The following is a 20,648-nucleotide window of genomic DNA, read 5'->3' on the forward strand; positions in this document are numbered from 1 at the left end:
GAAAGAAGGAAGGAAGGAAGGAAAGTAAAAAGGGAGGGAGGGAGGAGAAAAGGAAGGAAGGAAGGAAGGAAGGAAGGAAGGAAGGAAGGAAGGAAGGAAGGAAGGAAGGAAGGAAGGAAAAGGGAGACTTCTCCATTTTGTAAATTGTTTCCATCAAACAAGAACTTTAGTGCAAGGCTGTTAAAAATCAAACCAACATATATATCTAACAAATATCGATTTTACACTTACCATGTTTCTATCTCCTGGATATCAAATTTTAGATTCTGCATTTCTTGGGGCGGAAGTGTGTTTTGTTTCCTCTGTAAAACTCCACGCAGTATCTAAAGAGAGCAGCGTTATTATCATCAGTCACAAATCCGGCCACTACTCACTTTTTAGCATGCCAGATAACTTACGATGTCTCAGCCCGAGCACCAATGATACATTTCTATAGGAAGCCTCTCTCGTCACAAACACTAGCTTTTCTGTTTCCTATTTTTCACATGGGATATATAAATAAGAAGACCCAGCAACACTCATTCAGCAAGGATTTCCCCACCACAAAAAAACAACCAAAACACTAGTTCACAATCTTCACATTTTTAAGGGCAAGAAAGTTGGTTGTTGCTATTTTAGTTTTTTGTTTTTCTCTCCCCCCCCCCCACACACGCAAGTAGGGAGACTAAGATAGACATAAATTGTCCTTTTCCCCCCCCCCAATTGTTGTTATCTCCCGTTTAACAGCTGCTCTGTTGGCCTCCCTCCAATGCCAAAGCAAGATCTTACCAAAACAACAGCTAGGAAAAAGACTGGAGCCTTAAGTAAATATTCTGAATACCTGCTCTCTTGTTATGAATTACACCAAAGGATAACAACAGGAGCAAAAGCAGAGGAGGAAATAGGAATTCACTTACTGTACTAAACTGTAGAGACACAGAGGTAGTTAAGGCGGAACGCCAGAATCATATTCGCACAGTATAGGAAAAATGAAGACATACCAGGAGATGAAGAAATAATTTTTTTAAAAAAAATACTAGAATCTGCGGAAATGGAGAGGCTTACTCTGAGGTTGAAAGAAAAAGAAGAATACAGAATACTTTCAAACTTGGGACTCGTTTTATCAATGGCTGGAGAAAAGAATAAAGCATTAGGAATTAAATTTGTATTAGTGAACGATAAACTCAGACAGCACGTTCGTTGAATAAGTACTATTGAATTGTATGGGGGGGGGAAATCAGTAAAAACTTTGCCAAAAAAAGAAAAAAGGGACTTATAACCAACTTTTGCAGTTTTAACCGCCAAGCGCGCCCAGGATCATGTGATCAAAGTTCGGACACTTAGCAACTGCAGTGTCTCAAGGTCATGTGACCACCACTTGCAGTCTTCCCAACCGGCATCCAAGAAGCAAAAACAATGGGGAAAGATGGATTTGCTTAGCAACCACGTGGTTCGCTTAAAAAGTGCAGTGATTCTCTTAGGAACCGTGATAAAACAGGTCATAAAGCTGGGAGTAAATCACTTAGCAACTGCTTAATGAAGGAAATTCTGGTCTGAATTAGTGGCTGCCAGTCAAGAACGACTTGAGCTCTGTGAAATATGTCGGCAAGCTAAGTGTAAAGGTAATGAAAAATAAGGAAGAAGTATAAGACCCTCCATAAGGCCAGATGTTTTAGTAGTTCTTACATGGTGTTGCACGTTTCCTCTTGGGAACTCTTTTCTTTATATTTCTTTATATTCCAGCCATAGTTCTTTGAGTTAGTCTCAAAGGATTTTTTTTTCTTTTCCCAAAGGCAACTGGACTGTTTTTTCCTTTGAGGAAGAGGTTTCGCTTCTCAACCAAGAAGCTTCATCAGTTCTGGCAGGATGGCCTCTTCCTCAGAGAAGAGGTTTCGCTTCTCATCCAAGAAGCTTCATCAGTTCTGGCAGGATGGCCTCTTCCTCAGAGAAGAGGTTTCGCTTCTCATCCAAGAAGCTTCATCAGTTCAGCAAACCAGCCCTCCCACACATTCCCCTTTTATACAGTTCAGGGCGTGGCTTCTCTCTGCCTCCTTCCGAGGTGCCCCATTGCCTTCCTCTGTTTACTCCTGATTGACTGCCTCCTGCGTCGGGCGTCCTTGAACAGGGCCAGCTGTGGGTCATCTTCATCCACGCTGTCAGGCTCACACAGCTGGGTCTGCGTCGTGACCAGGTGGGAGGGGCCTGGCTGAGGGCTCTCATCAGCAAACTCTCCAACCCCCTCAGCAAGCTCTTCAACACCCCCCCTCCTCTGAGTCGTCCGACCCAACTGCCGAACCCACAGGCTGACCCTGAATCACAACACTTTGTTTGGGAAAGGAAATGCGTCTGCCATTTTTTTAAAAAAACAAAACAACAACAACAACACGCAAACTTCTCCTCCGTAAGACAACCTCCCCAGATATCAACGGAAGAGATGCGATGAATCTAATGCTATCTGACCTCAGCTCAAACAAATCCTTTGCTTTGTTCCAGAGTTCTCGACATGCCTGCTTACGTGGCAACCTGAAGCAGGCAAATTCTTAACAAGTTATTTATTTCTCCAAGCGCATCTGAGTCACGGCAAATGGAAATCTTGCCACATTCTTAACACATGCCACTGATTTCTCAAATCATGCTTGAGTAACACCTGTCAGGATAGAAAGAGGCCTCCGTAAAGTGACTTAACGGTTCAGGAACTAAAAAGGGAAGAGACAACCTCAAAAACATAAATGCACGTCGTTGTTGTTTTTGCCCTGTTCAACAACATGAGGCTTAGCCCAATTGAAGGACAAAGAGAGAGAGAGAGAGAGAGAGAGAGAGAGAGAGAGAGAGAGAGAGAGAGAGAGAGAGAGAGAATTCAGACAGTATCAGCTGATTAGGGATATCCTGGAAGGGAAAGAACTTTTATTTATGTCATTTATTGCTTTTGTAGTATTGCTAAGGAGATGGACAAAACCTGGTAGGATTTATGGCAGAGAGGCTGAAATAATTTGGCTGGCTTAACCAGGGAAATGAGAGAGAAATAAATATTTATTGCATTGTTCCCAGCCTTGAGAGCAGGTTATAAAAGCATCTGTTATGCTCGGCGCATATGGCAGTCACTTACGCATGGCCGAAAGAGAGGTAAGACGTTGGCCCTCCCCAAGAGGAGACCTATTTGCATGAAATGTGCCACTTGATGTGCATTACTGCCAAGAGTGGAAAAATGGTCACATTGGTAAAACCGGGCAAGTTGGATCGACCGCGTGCGTTCCCACTCTGTGCGCTAACTCCTGATTCAATTCACAGCACATGGACAGACGCAACGAAAGTTTCAGCTGGGAACCTGTGAGCGTCCTAGATCAGGTTGAGTCTAAAAATGCTGGAGAATTCCTCGAAGCCTGGCGCTCAAACAAATCAGCTCTCCACAGGCACATAGAGATAAACGACGTTTACATACTTCTCTCGAAAGAGACAATCAAAAAGCCCAAACTGAAACTAAAAGGCCAGAACACGTCCTCACCAGCAATCAACCTCCAGATGAGAAGAGATTTAACACCAAGATTAACACTAGACCAAAAAAAAATAATAATAAATACCCCTATCGTGGGACTACCAAGTCAGACAAACAATCAAACCCAATCAAAGACCCATCAGAACAAACAACACTGAGAGTCCAAGCCATTGATATACAGAACAAAAGCAAATCCCACTCCCTTCTAGCACTGATGATGCTACCTAGTTGGGTAATGAAACGTCTTCAAGAAAACAACCAAGTTCAGAGGGCACCAAGGACCCCACAGTCCTCCTCCCCCTCCTCCCCCTCCTCCTCCTCCCTTCTAGCACTGATGATGCTACCTAGTTGGGTAATGAAACGTCTTCAAGAAAACAACCAAGTTCAGAGGGCACCAAAGAACCCACAGTCCTCCTCCCCCTCCTCCCTTCTAGCACTGATGATGGTACCTAGTTGGGTAATGAAACGTCTTCAAGAAAACAACCAAGTTCAGAGGGCACCAAAGAACCCACAGTCCTCCTCCCCCTCCTCCCTTCTAGCACTGATGATGGTACCTAGTTGGGTAATGAAACGTCTGCGAGAAAACCAAGCTCAGAGAGCACCAAGAACTCCACAGTTCAACCATAAATTTTTTTTATTCACTTCTGTTAGATTTCTCCTACGTTTTGTCTTGGAAGCTGGACACAACCTTGATGCACAGAATAGTATAAGATGACATTGGTTTTAATGGCTCCTTGGCATGATACTGTATTTTACAATGCTGTCTTATTTGTCTGGCTAGTTTTACTCTTTTAATCCTATTTCCCTCTGGTAGGTTTATAAGATGCTCAGAATCATTTATGATTGGAACAAAATATAAGCCAAATGAAATAAATTAAGATAAATCTTTGTGCTCTTCCAAGCTCTGGAAATTGCATCGTGGAAAAAAAAATTCATCTGGAAACTGATAAACCTTAGACATGCAATTGCAAAATTGTGTTAGCTTCCAAATAGATTATCCGACTGAAAGGGTTTTTTTTGAAAGTCCACGAAGTCTCTAGAAACAGAATTCCCAGTTCTACCTGCTCAGCATGATTTTATCACAACACGGCCGTATTCACAAATTTTGTGCTTTCTTCAAACAATAAGGCCAGAACGCCAAAGTCACATGATAAAAACCAGAATGTTTTTGCTTATTTTAAAAAGTCCACAGGCACAAAACTGGCCCTGAGTTTCTCTCAGTGATTAACCTTTTTTTTTTGAGCAGAAGACTGTGTGAAGTAGTGGCCTAAAATATAGAGTGTTCCGAAAAACAGCAAAAGACAGTGTGTTTACCCAAAAGCTTAAGTGCTAGAAGATTTTTCATCTGCAAGTTGCAGATGTTGATCTTATTATTGCTAAATCCTTAAAGGGGAAAGAGTTGGGTGGTTTAGCCTAAGGAAGAGAAGAGTGTGAGGATAAAATGGAAGAGCAGTCACCATGAAGCTCTTGAGATATCTGCAGGGGTGGCACGTAGAAGAGAGAATACGTATGTTGTTATAAAGAAGAAAGATGGAAGTTGGTTGGACTCTAGGAGGAACTTTTCATGGTCATGGGGACAAAGTCTCAGGATTTGTAAAGAAATGTTGTTAAGGGAAGCACTTAAGAAACAGGTAGAACATACAACAACAGAGTTAGAAGAGATTTTGGAGGTCTCCTAGTCTAATCTCTTGCTCATGCAGGAGAACCTATACCATCCCAGTCAATAGATTGTCCAATCTATTTTTTTGAAAGCCTTCAGTGATGGAGCACCCACAACTTCTGGAGGCAAGCTGTTCCACTGGTTAATTGTTCTCACTCTCAGGAAATTTCTCCTTAGTTCCAGGTTGCTCTTCTCTTCGATGATCCACCCATTACCTCTTATCCTGCCCTTAGACCCTCTGAGAATACAAGTGACTCCCCCAGGATCTTCTTGGATAACTTTCCACCCTTCCTCACCTAATTGATGATGATAACTTTATTGTCACTTTGAATGTACACCAATTGGCATACATCAAAATGAAATTTCGTTGCATACAGCTCTCAAAGGGTCACCACCTCCGATATATACTCCTTGTTCGTGGCCCACTCAAATTTCACATTGTCCATTTTAGTCTCTAGGGAGTGAACGATGGCAAACAGGACAGATGGAAATGGGGCTCCATGTGGATTAGCCCTCAAGTTAGCTTGTATTCTGACAACCTCGCCTTCTTTCCTTTTTCTGATCCTGACTCTTCCACCTTTTCCTTTAAGAGGCCTTGCTTCTTTTCTTTTCTATACCTTATTCCCCTCCCCCCAAAAAACATTTCCCACAAGGAAGGCATTTCTCTTTGACTTGGAAGCACCTCAATCTCAACACTGTAGTATGATTGGTTGAGGGAGCTAGGTATGTCTAGTTATCAAAGAGAAGGATGAAGGGGGACACGGTAGCTGTCTTCTGGTACTTGAGGGGCTCTCACAGAGATGAGTGGGTTGACTTATTCTCCAAAGCACCCGAGGACAGGACAGGAAGGAATGGGTGGGAGCTTGTTAACGAGTGGCCCAACCTAGAAGTGAGGAGAAATTTCCTGACAGTGAGAACAATTAACCAGTGGAACAGCTTGCCACTAGAAGTTGTGGGTGCTCCATCACTGGAGGTTTTCAAGAAGAGGTTGGACCTCCATTTTTCCAGAAGGGTATAAAGGTCTCCTGCCTTGAGCGGGGGGGGGGGGGTGTTGGACAGAAGCTCCCTTCTGACCCTATGATTTTATGTTTCATTATATTTGTGGAACATACGACCTTGATGTCATTGCTTGCAATGCAATCCTTGGCTGTGTTTGAAGACCGAAGGCCAGGCTAGAAATACCGACTTTTTTTTTCCGTTCCTTTGCAGATGGCCTTTTCTTCGTAAGCAAGAAGTGTCTTAATCCATGTCACTCGCTGGAGTGTCTAATCTTGGCCGTGTCATCTTTCTTGCAAGCGGCCGATCCTGTCACCTCCGTATCCTCCCGGGGTCCCTTCAGAGGCAGTTGGTCTTGGGGCGTTTTAACTTTTTTTTCACGTTTTAATCTTGTGATTAGTTACGCGATGCCAACTGCTTGATCCCTGTCAGGAGACACAAACTGATATCAGATGAATTATCTGCTCAGGTTCAACTGACTCGTCTGGAATCCAGAACGGCGACAGTTCCTGACAGGAAGCCAAACCCAAGTGCAAGCCGAAAGGGAAAAGCAAAGAAAGGAAGAAGGCATTTCGGTTCGATTTCCAGAATCTTTACATTAAACAACAAAAACAAAAAACCCTTCTCAGCCAGAGTGATCCCTGTCTTCCTTGATCGTGGATCCTTTACTAGAAACCTAGCAGTCTGAGGGTTACGTGCAGGATCTTGGCTGTTCCTAGCACTCCAGAGTGCTCTGGCAGAGATTTCTTGGGATCTCACAAAGCCAATATGTATGTATACTTCACAGGGAAACTTGCGCTCTCCCATTTGTGCACCAAACAAAACCACAAAGCAAAGCCCTATAAAAAATGCCTGCACGCATCAGGGACAATCGCAAACTAGCTAGACGCTTTTTAGCCAAGCGTACTGTGGCTGTTGGACTCCACAATGGGTCGAGGCTGAGGGAGGTTACAATGTGTGGTGAAACCCACAAAACTAAGGGCCGCCTGGTTCAAGGGAGACGTTGAGTGAACGGAACTGCAAACCCAATCCGTGGGGGGGGGTTTTTCCCGACGTGGCGCTCCCAGTCGCTTTTGGAGATGACTCCTTTGAACGTAGAAAATTCAGAGAAGTGTGGAAAGGGGTAAATAGTTAGCTCCCTTTTAATTAAGATAAGGAACCTAACGTAATCTCATTGCCTCATTTATAAAAAAGGAGCTTTCCGTCAGTGCAGGAGCACCTGCTTTATGATGTTGAAAGTCCCAGATTGGGGGTCCTTGGCATCAACAGGTGTCTGGAGATGCTTGAGTCACCTTGAGTGGATATTTTGATGGTTGTCTTGAGAGGGCAAGAGAGGCCCACAAGTTGTTGTTGTTGTTAGTTGCGAAGTCGTGTCCGAACCATCGCGACCCCGTGGACAACGTTCCTCCAGGCCTTCCTGTTCTCTACCCTCTTCTGGAGTCCCTTTAAGCTCACGTCTACTGCTTCAGTGACTCCGTCCAGCCACCTCCTTCTCTGTCGTCCCCTTCTTCTCTTGCCCTGAACCTTTCCCAGCATGAGGCTCTTCTCCAGTGAGTCCTTCCTTCTCATTAGGTGGCCAAAGTCTTTGAGTTTCCACTTCAGGATTTGGCCTTCTAAAGAGCAGTCCAGGTTGATCTCCTCTAGGACTGACCGGTTTGTGCACCTGACTAAATAAAAACCATGCAAGGATTCAGCTTTTCAGCCTTGTTCTTTAGAAGGTCTCTTCAAACAAGTTCCTCTTGGTGGAATCTAAGTGTGCACCTAATCCAGCATCTTCTTTTCTGCATGGACTACAGGCAGTGCCTGACTGTTGTCACCCTCACACATAAGAAACAATATTACAAAATTACGGAGGGTGTCATCTCAGGGTGCTTTCAGGTCCACCAGGACCACATCCTCTAACAGTGTATTATTTCATTGTAGGTAGCAAGACTTTCTTCGGCTTGATGCCAGGTCTGTCTTCTTGAATCCCAGCCAAAGTAAATAACACAGACATAACCTTGTTCCAGAAAGCAAAAATGAGGCCAGAAAAGCTCAGATCACTTTCCCAGTTGAAGTTAATGCCTGCAGAAACAACTCCCCCCACCCCAACCCCAATTGCTTTTATCTGCATGTCTTTTTCTATTCCCCCAAACTGGTAAATTGGAGAAGCAGTGTATAATCAGAACAGAAATAAAATATGCATTCTAACTTGAAACATACAATGATGCTCTGAGCATGTTTACCACTGACACCATTCCATTGTTTCAGTATTCTAGGGAGAGGTCACTTTACCGGTAAAAATAAAATACTTAAATAAAATAATACTAATACTAAAATAATACTAACACTAATATCACTAAATAGGTAAAATACCAAATGAATCAGGTAAATTATATGGAGTGGATGAACATGAATAAATTTCAAAGTTTTGGGGGGTATCTGTTTGAGCAATTTTTTTTAAGAAAAACACAAGTTTGCGCTTAAAATGGTATGCATTTTGATGCCCATTTACTCAAAGGTGTATATATTTTTGGTGGGAGTGTATGTGTGCATAGTGGTGTGTGTGTGTGTGTGTGTGTGTGTGTTCGTGTGTGGTTTTCTTTTTTTATATACACATAGACCATGTTCTAATAACATTTCAGAAACCGAATAGATCTTCATCGTCACGCAATGCAGAAATGTTTTCCCTGTTCGTGTAAAATGTGAGGTCGGATTTCGTTCTCCGTCCCCAAGCAAGAAACCATCTCACAGATAAGACGCCACTGGCAGTGCCTACCAGCGCGTTATTAAAAATAGCCGTGGTGGAAAGAGAATCTGCTGAGTGCGGGGAGGAGGAGGGGGTCTGCAGAAGGCCACTAAATAGAGGACCAGCCAACAACAACAACCCCCCCCTACTACTCCGATCGCCGGATCCAATTAGCAGGGCCGTGATCAGCTGGCACACCACGAGGATAGCCTTCTGCTGGGAGTGTGAAACTGACTTGAGCGTCACAAGAGAAAACTGAGCAATTAAAACCAGCATTTCTGTGCTCCCTGCTGCTGCGTTGCTGAGAAATGTGTTGGAGCCGGGGAGCTTAGCCTGTCAATCAGTCCTTCCCCTGCTCTGAAGGGAGAGAGAGAGAGAGAGAGACAGAGAGAGAGAGAGAGAGAGAGAGAGAGAGAGGGAAAACAAGAAGTAGTAAACCAGGGAGGGAGGGAGGGAAGGGGGAGAGAGAGAGAGAGAGAGAGAGCGAGAGAGAGAGAGAGAGCAAGAAGTAGTAAACCAGGGAGGGAGGGAGGGAGGGAGGGAGGGAGGGAAGGGAGAGAGAGAGAGAGAGAGAGAGAGAGAGAGAGAGAGAGAGAGAGAGAGAGAGAGAGAGAGAGAGAGAGAGAGAAAACAAGAAGTAGTAAACCAGGGAGGGAGGGAGGGAAGGAAGGAAGGAAGAGAGAGAGAGAGAGGGGGGGGGGAAACAAGAAGTAGTAAACCAGGGAGGGAGGGAGGGAGGGAGGGAGGGAGGGAGGGAAAGAAGGAAGGGAGAGAGAGAGAGAGAGAGAGGGGGGGGGGAGAGAGAGAGAGAGAGAGAGAGAGAGAGAGAGAGAGAGAGAAGAGAGAGAGAGAATATCTTTCTTTTAAAAGAGAAAACCTTACAAGTGAACGGGAATTCCAGATCAGAAAAAAGAACAGCACGAGAGTTTTAAGACTTTTAGCAGAGGCTGCGGGTTGTTTGCGCAAAAAAAAAAAAACCTACCTGCAATTATTACTATGTACTGAACATATCTACTGTTTCATTCTTTTTTAAATTTTGTATTTTCATGTTCTTTTTAGTTTTTATTGTTGTGAGCCGCCCTGAGGCCTTAGGGGAGAAGGGCAGCATATACGGTAAATAGAATAAATCAAATCAAATCAAATCAAATTTCCAATTTTATTTAAGGATCAGGAAAAAAAACACACCTCAGTGGTGACCACCCCAAGCTTGTCTTACTTGGGATGAGAAGGTAGCCAGATCAGATGGGATTAGTCCTACTCGGTGGTGGGATTCAGCTGGTTCGCACCACTTCGGCAGAACCGGTAGCTAATTTTTGTTGTTGCCCGGGCCCACAACGGACTTCCGGAAGCGGCATCCACACAAGAGAACCAGCTGTTCACCTATTTGAATCCCACCACTGGTCCTACTGGGGAAATTGCCCAGGAATTTCAGGGCTGTAGACTGGATTCAGAAGCTGGAAAAGATCTGAAGAAAAGGCAAAGCCAGCTGTTCTGTATGATCCATAAAACTCCGTGGACATATCCGTGAGGCTGAGATAGGCTTGAAAGTGAGCTGTATTATTATAATATTCTTGTTACACACACACAAAACCATTCTGAAGTTACAGCTGCCAGTTCTTTAGCTATTTTAACCTTCACTGGCATGAAGATCTTTCCTAGAATCTAGGAGGCATAACACATATGCGGATCCAACTACGCGGCCTTTTGCAATCAGCAGATGGAAAGTTTGTCAATGTATACATTTTCTAAGTGCTGTCCAAGATTTTCGGTAAGGCACCAGTGTGCCGATAGCCACTGGGACCATCACGGATAGTTTATGCCATAATCTTTCAACTTTGATTTTCAGATCTTGATGCTTTGTGATCTCCGTTTTTTTTTTTTTGGCCTTCTTTTGTACTGGTAATGCCACATCAATTTATTCTCATTTTCTTCTTTTCAACCACAGCTAAATCTGGTGTCTTACGCGCCAAGGCTTTCTTAGGCTGCATTCGGAAATCCCGCACTATTTCAACTTGCTCATTTTTTTAAATTACTTTTTCAAGTCTATATGTTCCCACCGATTTTTCATTAATAGCACGTGATAATTTTTACAGGTGAATCATTTCGTGACTGTCGTTTGCCATCACTTTCTACAATCTTCTTGCATGAGCTGAGCCTGTTGATCGACTGCTTCTTCTGTTTTGTTTCGCAATCTGCCTTATTATGATGGTTTGTTGTGCAGTCAGCCAGATGTTTAGGCTGGATCTGGCATTTTGTCCACCCATCAAATCTTTCACAAGGACAGGCAGACGTTGCTGTTTTAATAGTATCGAAACGATTGTTGCAGGATGTAACTTGTTTCACGTAAAGCTGCCTTTTGCAATTGACTGATGATGATTTTGTTAATGTTAATGGTGCCCAAGTGTTCCAAATGTTTGCTTGACTTTGCAGGTTTCCCGGTCTGCGGTGTGGGTCTGTTGAATATTTCATGCAATATTCATTACTGCATTCATTCTGGGCCTTGAGTGAAAAAGCAATCGCTCGGATCAATAACAAGGATTCAAAGCAACCTGAGAGGGCTAAAGGAAAAGTCTCCTGGGGTTTCAGATTATCTGATCAATCCTCAAATAGATACAAGCAAATGTAGATGAGCAATCCAAGACATGTAAGTAAGAATCCGGTTGCTTTTTGTAGGGCTTACAAAAACATGCTTAGGATGAGTCCGATTTCAAATCTCCTGGGCAGATTTACATATCCAAATATGTCATCCTTTTTTTTTAAATGACACTTGGCTTCCATTAAGAAGCTTATCCTTAATCTTCCAGCCGGAGGCGAAAGGCGAATGAAGGAGCTGATTTTGGAATCCTTGTCACCAAAGAAACTGGAGGCTCTCAAAAGATCTGGTGACCGTCCTGTGAAAGGTTCAGGATGGATGGCAAACATGTGGATTCGTGTGTGTTAGAGAGAGAGAGACAGAGACAGACACAGACACACACACAGAGAGAGAGAGAGAGAGAGAGAGAGAGAGAGGGAGGGAGGGAGGGAGGGAGGGAGGGAGGGAGAAGAGGATTATGTACAATGTAAAAAAGATGTTGAGACTCTCTAGAAAGAGTGCAGAGAAGAGCAACAAAGATGATCAGGGGAAGTGGAGGCTAAAACATACGAAGAACTGCTGCTGGAATTGGGTTTGTCTAGTTTAATGAAAATGACTAGGGGGAACACGATAGCAGTATTCCAATATCTCAGGGGCTGCCCCAAAGAAGAGGGAGTCAAGCTATCCTCCAAAGCGCCCGAAGGCAGGACAAGAAGCAACGGATGGAAACTCATCAAGGAGAGAAGCAACCTAGAACTAAGGAGAAACTTCTTAACAGTTAGAACAATTAACCAGTGGAACAACCTGCCTCCAGAAGTGGTGAATGCTCCAATTCTGGAAGTTTTTAAGAAGAGACTGGACAGCCATTTAGTCTGAAATGGTCTAGGGTTTCCTGCCTGAGCAGGGGGTTGGACTAGATGACCTCCAAGGTTACTATTACGATTATGATTATGTGTCAGTTGAATGTGGAGGTTGTATAGAATCAACTCAATTATGTACAATTCATCTCCTTTTAGTAACACAAACATGGGACAGAGCAATTTTTCTGTTTCTCAGACTGGACTTTCTCTCACTGGGTGGATGTTGTGTGGAGAAAATCACACACACACACACACACACACACACACACACACACACCAGATAAGTTGCCTTAAGATCCCAGAGAAAAGACAAGGTATCTCTAGTGGTATGTGAGAAAGACCTTGGGAGAATGGACAAAGAGATGTTGTGTAGGTCAGATAAGAGAGAGCTAAGCCTGCAGTTAGATAATGGGCATGTCGGAGGCTCAGAAGAGACACCCCCCCTTTTCCTCCCCCCCCACCACAATTTTCAAAGCTGCAAAGCAGATAGTGGAGTGGCACTTTCAGACTTGCAACATTCTGCTGTTGTAGCCTTACAACTAGCCCATCTAGTTGGGATTCCTGTCTGATTTTACGCCACAAGGCTGACTTCAATATTGCAAGTATGAAAGTACAATCCTCACCCACCCCCACCCCACCCCCCAAATCTCTTTTAGAACCCAAGAAACTTGCCTCGTTCTTCCCAGTCTTCTTCTGAGTCTCTTTGTCTTTCATTCTCCAGCTGTGGGCTGTGCAGGCTCTTCATTACATCATTTCCCTAGGCAGCAATTCTTACCCATCTTCCTAAGGGTCTTTCCCACAGCATCAAAGCCACAATAAATAAACCTATTCTTCAAGAATAAAACTGAAGTGCACAGTATCTTGACACAATCGCACCACAATCAGGAAGGACACGGAGCAAAGTTGCCCTCCTAACTTCAGGGGGAAAAAAATGGACGGACCATTCAACGTTTTCCACTTTCTCTCCTTGATAGATTAACGCTTAATGCCTCCCTCCAAAAGGGGGATAATCTACCCCCATGGCTTTAAAGGGGTGTTTTTTAGCACGATTCCCTTTAATCGAGGGGGACAATAGCAACCAGATTAGTCCCTGAGAAAGCAGCTGGCTTTCTCCATACAGAAGTCTCTGTTTTCCCCATCTCTTCTGCTTTTGCCGATGAGCAGTGGGTAAGGATCCAGGGGACATCTCAGAGAGAAAGCATTTTATTTTCCCTCCTAAAAACAAACAAACAAACAACAAACAAATACCGACGTAGATAAACAAGATTCTAGACAGCAAGAATGAAAACAACTTACCCCACAATTCAGGAAATTGTATCAGTTCTGACAAGCGGGGGGTGCAATTCAAGAGAAGGATCAAAGGAGAACGTTCAGCCCAATTTCTTGAAAAGTTATTTTTTTGTGCATGGGAGACCCCTCTAGGGTTGTCAGAATCTCCTACATTTGAAAGAAAAAAGAAAAAAAAAAGACTTGAGATACAGCAGAAGAACATATGGTTTCTATAAAGACAACAACAACAACAACAACCAGGCATCAGGGCCAAACCAGGAGGCATTTGGAAGTTCAGCTTCCCCATCCTGGGTAAATTACTCCAAACTGGGTAAAAGTGACACATGAATCTATTACCATCACAAAAGGGACGTCAGAATTGGCTGAAAGTTGGCCACATGTATTAAAATATATTTGAAAAATCTTCCAAGGTTTTCCTATTAAGGACAAAAATAGACGAAGTTAGTGGTAATTTATTGAAATGATATAAAAATCAGTCAAAGATATAGTCTTATAATATAGGTGGTCCTTGGATTATGACCATTTCATCAGCAACTCTTTGAAGTTACGGCAATGCTGAAGTTATGACCAGAATTCCAAGTCAGATAAGACTTTCTGATAAGCAGTTTGGGGTAATGGAGGAAAAAGTTTGGGAAGTGCTTCTCTAGTCTAAAGGCAGACCAGGGGTGGAAAATTGGTGTACCTCATTCACAATAAATTCCCCTACTCCTCATCCAGACTTTCTTTCTTTTTTTTTTTTTTAAATTTTTTTTTATTAAATTTATTATTTAAAAACATTGGACACAGTACCAGCGAGCTGACAAACCTTTTTGTCTACAATGTTTAAATATATATATATATACATGTATATATGTACATCAAAAATACACTTAAATACACTTAGATTACAAATCGGTGAAATACCACAATATTTAAAACAGTGAGCTAGTCTGTAAAACCTAATAGAGACCTTTCTTTTTATCCATCCAAAGATACAATTTGTTCCAAATTCTATAATAGTCTGATTGATCTTTATTCTTTAATTCCAAAGTTAATCTGTCCATTTCAGCGCAATCCCAAATTTTCCTAATAACCTCTTTTTGTCCTGGGATCTCATTCTTTTTCCATTTTTGCGCAAATGATATTCTAGCTGCTGTGATAATATGGATCGTTAAGTATAGCACATCTTTAGGATATTTCTCTTTCGTGATTCCCAACAAGAAAAGTTCTGGACTAAACTCCAGATCTTGTTTCAATATTTCTTTCAGCCAAATCCAAATCATTCTCCAAAATTTTTGTGTTTTACTGCAAGACCACCACGTGTGGAAGTATGTGCCTATCTCTTCAGAACACTTCCAACATTTGGGAGATACTGTTGTGTACATTTTTGCTAAGCGGGCTGGGGGGAGATGCCATCGGTAAAACATTTTAAATAAATTTTCTTTATACGATGAGGCCAGTGTTATCCTTTTATTCCTATCCCAAATTGTTTGCCAAGTATCTAGGTCGATGTTATGTCCTAAATTGTTAGCCCAGATCAACATGGGGTCTTTCACTTGCTCTTCAAACAGCTTATATCCCAAAAGTAATTTATAAAAATTCCTTATTTGTTTAGAGTCCGGTCCCAATAATATTTTGTCCAATGCTGTTTCAGAGGTATATATCCCCCATTCATTTTTATCCTTCCTAAATCTCGATTGGATTTGTAAGTAGGCCCACCAATCGAGTTTTATACCTTGTAATTCTAGTTCATTCCTAAGTTTCAATTCCCCCTCCTCATTCAGAATATCCTTGTATGAGATTATGTTACCCAAATCAAACAGATTTGGATAAACTATCGCTTCAAGGGTGGATAGCCAGACCGGTATTTTGATGTAATTGTGAGATCTAATTTTTTTCCAAGTATTGAGTAGCGCTTGCCTGATCCGGTGTCTTTGAAAATGCGAGAAAAGACCTTGTTTCTCCGTCCATAGGAAAGCATGCCAGCCATATTGCAAATCGTGACCCTCTAAAGTTAATAGTCTTCTATTTCTCAAGATTACCCATTCTCTAATCCAGCTCAGGGCCGCGGCGTGGTAATATAATTCCCAGTCTGGCAATCCAAAACCCCCATTTTCCTTCGTGTCTTGTAAATATTTCAATTTAATTCTTGGTTTTTTCCCCTGCCAAATAAAATTTAGTGATAATTTATCCAAATTTCGCAAAAATTTAGAGTCGAGTTGAATTGGGATATTCTGAAACAGAAACAGGATTTTAGGCAGAATATTCATCTTAATGACAGCGATTCTTCCCAATAATGAGAGTTTTAGGTTTCCCCATCTTTCCAGGTCACCTTTTATTTGATTCACTACACTATCATAATTATCCTTTTTGAGTGAAGTGCATCTAGCCGTAATGTTAATCCCTAAATATTTTATTTTCTTGACTATTTCTATATCCGTGATTTCGGCCAGATTACCTTTTTGTTTATTGGTCATATTTTTAACAATCATCTTGGTCTTATTTCTATTTATTCGCAGTCCGGCAACCTCACCATATTTAGATAATTCTTCCAATAGCTTTGGTCCCGTCTGGCATGGATCCTCCATAATAAAAACTAGATCGTCCGCGAAAGCTTGCAATTTAAAGGTTTCCTTTTTAATGGTTAATCCTTTTATCTTTGGGTCGTTTCTTATAGTTCTCGTTAATACTTCAAGAGTCAATATAAACAGCAACGGTGATAAGGGGCAGCCTTGCCGTGTTCCCTTTTGAATTTGAAACTTGCTAGATGCTTCCCCATTAATAATTATTTTTGCTTCCTGATTGTCATAAATTGCCCTAATTATATTTATAAATTTTTCACCCATATTCATAAAGCTAAGCTGTTGGCACAAAAAAGACCATTTAACATTGTCAAATGCCTTTTGGGCGTCTAAGAAAAGTAATGCCATCTGTTGTTCGCTATGTAATTCATAGTACTCCAATGTATCTAATATTATTCTAATGTTGTGCTTAGTGTGTCTCTTAGCGAGAAAACCATTTTGATCTGCGTGTATGAAATCATTCAGAAATCGTTTCAATCGTTCCGCTATAATTGATGTAAATATCTTGTAGTCCGAGTTAAGAAGTGATATGGGTCTGTAATTTTGGATTAATGTATGGTCTGTGTTATCTTTCGGAATAAGGGTTATGTTTGCCTCTAGCCAAGATTTAGGCGTCCTTGCGCCTTCTAATACTGCGTTAAATACCTCCACTAGGGGTTGAGCTAGGATATTTTGTAATTCTTTATAAATCTCTGATGGAAGACCGTCGGGTCCCGATGCTTTATTATTCTTTTGTGCATTAATAGCTTTTATCACCTCAGATAGTCGAATTTCCTCGTTTAACATATTTCTGGTATCTTCTGTGACCTTAGGTAGTTTGGCTCTTTGAAAATATTCCTCCATTTTCTCCACACTTGCCTGGCTATCTTCTTTATATAAACGTTCATAAAATTCCTGGGCTATAATTTTTTTTTTTTTCCTCCTGGTGGAATATTCTCCCTTCCTCATCTCGTAGTTCGTGAATCCAGTTTTTCCCCTTTTGTTTTCCCAATTTGTATGCGAGCCACCGGCCCGGTTTATTTGCATTTTCAAAAAAATTTTGTTTCGTGTTTCTCAATTGTTGTGCCAATTTCTCTTTGTCTAGAATGTTAAGTTTGTGTTTAATCAGATCCATAGATTGCTTGATATTCTCTTTTTGTGGATCTTGTTGGAGTGTAACTTCTAAGCTCTTATATTCCTCTTCTAATCTTTCCCGTTGTTGTCTTTTCCCCTTATTTTTATATACCATATATGCCCTCGCTACCCCTCTCATCACTGCCTTAGCTGTATCCCAATTGTTTTGTACTGAGGTGTCTATAGCTTTATTTTCCTTAAAGAAAAAACTTAGTTCTCTCTCCATCTTAGATTTGAATTCGTCTTCTTTTAAAATTGCTCTTTGAAGCGTCCATCTGGATATTTTTTTGGAACCTTTCCAGATAAGTTTAATAGGATTGTGATCTGCCCAAGTACCTGTCGCTATATGTACCTCATCTATTTCTGAACTAATTTCTTTCGTCATCCACACCATGTCTATTCTAGACCATGAGTTATGTCGGTTGGAGTAATATGTATATTGTCTAGCCTTACGATTTCTTTCCCTCCAGACATCTTGGATATTTAGTTCCTCAGCCAAGTTAAGAAAAGATCTCGGTAGAGTTCTTCTCTTCTTTTTCCTAAGCGTCTTTCCCATATAATCCAAATTTATATCTAGGATAGCATTAAAATCTCCTATTAAACAAATCTCCTCATAATCAATGCTACATATCTTATTGTGAAGTGTTTTGAAAAATTGTTCTTGGTTATGGTTTGGGGCATATATCTCTACCATCATGACCTTCCTGTGATTTATTATAACCTCGACTATCAGTATTCTACCCTCTTTATCGTTATAAATTAGTTTTGCAGTCAATTTTGGGTTTACATATAGTGCCACTCCTCTCTTTTTCTTGTGTCGGTCTAAGGAAACGAATAGGTTCCCTATTCTTGGTTGTACTAACAAATATTTTTGTTGTTCCTTTATATGGACTTCTTGTATTGCCACGATATCCAATTGTTGGTGAATAAGCCTATTAAAAAATTTCCGCCTTTTCACTGGCGAATTCAATCCATTAATATTCACAGACATAATACTACACTCACCTCCCTTCATCTTACTTATTTCTGGTTTTTGTGGATCTCGTGATTCGGGGCTCTCTCTCTTCCTTGTCTCTAGTTCCATGTTTCTCTGTTAACTCACCGGATTTGTTCCTTCTATCCTCTGTAGCTAAGATCTTCCCATCCATTGCCACACGTATTGTATCTCTTTCTCTTACCTCCCTTCCATCTTGATCTTCTAAATCTACTTCCTCTTGGCTATGGAAGTGGCGTTTGTAAAAATCTTCTGCCTTCTCTATCGTGTCCAGTCTATGCCTTCTATCCTGCCACGTAACAAGAATACCCTCTGGAGTTAGCCATCTAAAGTTTACATTTTCTCTTATTAGTTTGGATGTTAAGAATTGATAGCCGCGTCTCAGATCCCTCATCCTTTTAGGTATCTGTTTAAGGATGGTGATTGGTTGGCCCCGAAATTCTAATGGTTCCTCTCTAGATCTATGCAGAAGCTCATCCCGAATTGATTTTTTAACTAACCTTACATGTACTTCTTTTGGGAGGTTGTGCCTTCTCGCATAATTAGTTTGGACCCTGTATGTTTCATCAATTTCCGCCAGCATTTCCTCCTTCCCTACACCGAGTGCCTTTGCCATCAGTTCTGCCATCATGACCAACAGATCTTCCCCTCTTTTTTCTTGAACGTTCTGGAAGCGTAGATAATGAGCAGCCTTTTCTGCTTCCAGAAAAATGACTGTTGTTTCTAATTCCTTATTAGCCTGAAGGAGTGTTTCATTTAAATCATCTACTCTCTTTTCCTCTTTTTCCATTCTAGCTTCCATATCTTGAAGTCTTTGTTCATTTTTGACTAATTGCTGTTGAATCCCTTCAAATTTATCATCTATCGCTTGGATTTTCCCCTTTAATTCACCAGTGTCGTTTCTTATTTGGCCTATTTCTCTCTTCATCTCCTCGTGGTTTTTGGCCATTGCCTCGTGTAGGTTTTGCAAAAGGGCATGTAAATCTTTAAAGGAATTCGAGTTAGATCTTTCCCTTTGCAGCATATCCTCTATAGATTTCTGATTGGAGGGACTTGAGGCCATCCCCTGTCCCTGTGCTGCTGCCTTTTTGCCAGCGCTAGGCTTAGTTGCTCCCGAGATACTTGTCATGTTTCCCCAATTTTAACAGCGTTTTATCAATGTATAATACCCTGAGTCTTATATAAACCTTTTAACTCTATGACAAAAGATATATAAAACAGTTACCAGACTTTCATTGGGGAGTTGCAAAAATCTGAATGACCACAGGGTGAGAGCAAAGAAGCGTGATTCTACAGCTCTTTGCTGCCACCTAGTGCTTGTGTGAAACTTTGCAGTCCAAAAGTTCCGATATCTTTCCTTAAATTTAGACCAAAGATATATGCATGAAAAAAATTCTCCCATGCAAATGTATTCATCTTTATTTTATTTATTTATTTATTTATTTATTTATTTATTTATTTATTTATTTATTTATTTATTTAGAAAATTTATATATTCACCTACTCACTCACAGTGACTCTAGGCGGCTTACAAACAATAAAAACACAGTTTAAAATAATAATTAAAAAAACAGTTGGATGAATGGATGCAAACATTTGCAGTATTTGCAGCATCTGGCCAAACTCAATGGCCAGAGTTGGACTGACTTAATGTGGGATGGGAAGCAATCTGAAGGATATAGGCTGGACAGGAAGGAAGGAAGGAAGGAAGGAAGGAAGGAAGGAAGGAAGGAAGGAAGGAAGGAAGGAAGGAAGGAAGGAAGGAAGGAGAGAAAGAAAGAAAGAAAGAAAGAAAGAAAGAAAAAGAAAGAAAGAAAGAAAGAAAGAAAGAAAGAAAGAAAGAAAGAAAGAAAGAAGAAAGAAAATAAATCCTGTAACACTGGCAAAAAACCCCCAACACAATGCTTCTATTAAATTACAGGAGTTGAGTGACATGTGTGAATAAATGAATGCTTTATTATTATTGAACAATCGTCCATAAATGGTCTGTGCTTCAGTTTAATAAGCATCCTGGTGAAGATTTGTTTGCATTTTCTGCTTTGGGTTCCTGAAAACTCAGAGCGAGCAGTTCTCTGCTATTTCTTTTCCCACCTGTTTTCCCCAAGGTCTGAGTTTTCTCTGTCCAGGAAAATGGCTATAGTGCTCAGCTCCTTCATTTGCTAACGTCTTCTGGAAAGCTTTGAAGATGAAAAGAGTCTCTGTGAGGTGTTAGCCACCTTTCATGGTTTATTCATGGACTTTTAAAATATGTAGGATAGTGGGATGAAGAGCAAGGGAGAGAAAAAAAACAGTGGCACCATTTCCCCAGATAATTCTGCAAGGTCCTGGTGAACAGTTGTTTGTCACTCATATTTACTTGTGTGAGATGGGAGGTCATACAAATTTGATACCGATAGATGACA

This window comes from Vipera ursinii (genome assembly GCF_947247035.1).
Source record: "Vipera ursinii genome assembly, chromosome: 14".
Taxonomy (NCBI): domain Eukaryota; kingdom Metazoa; phylum Chordata; class Lepidosauria; order Squamata; family Viperidae; genus Vipera; species Vipera ursinii.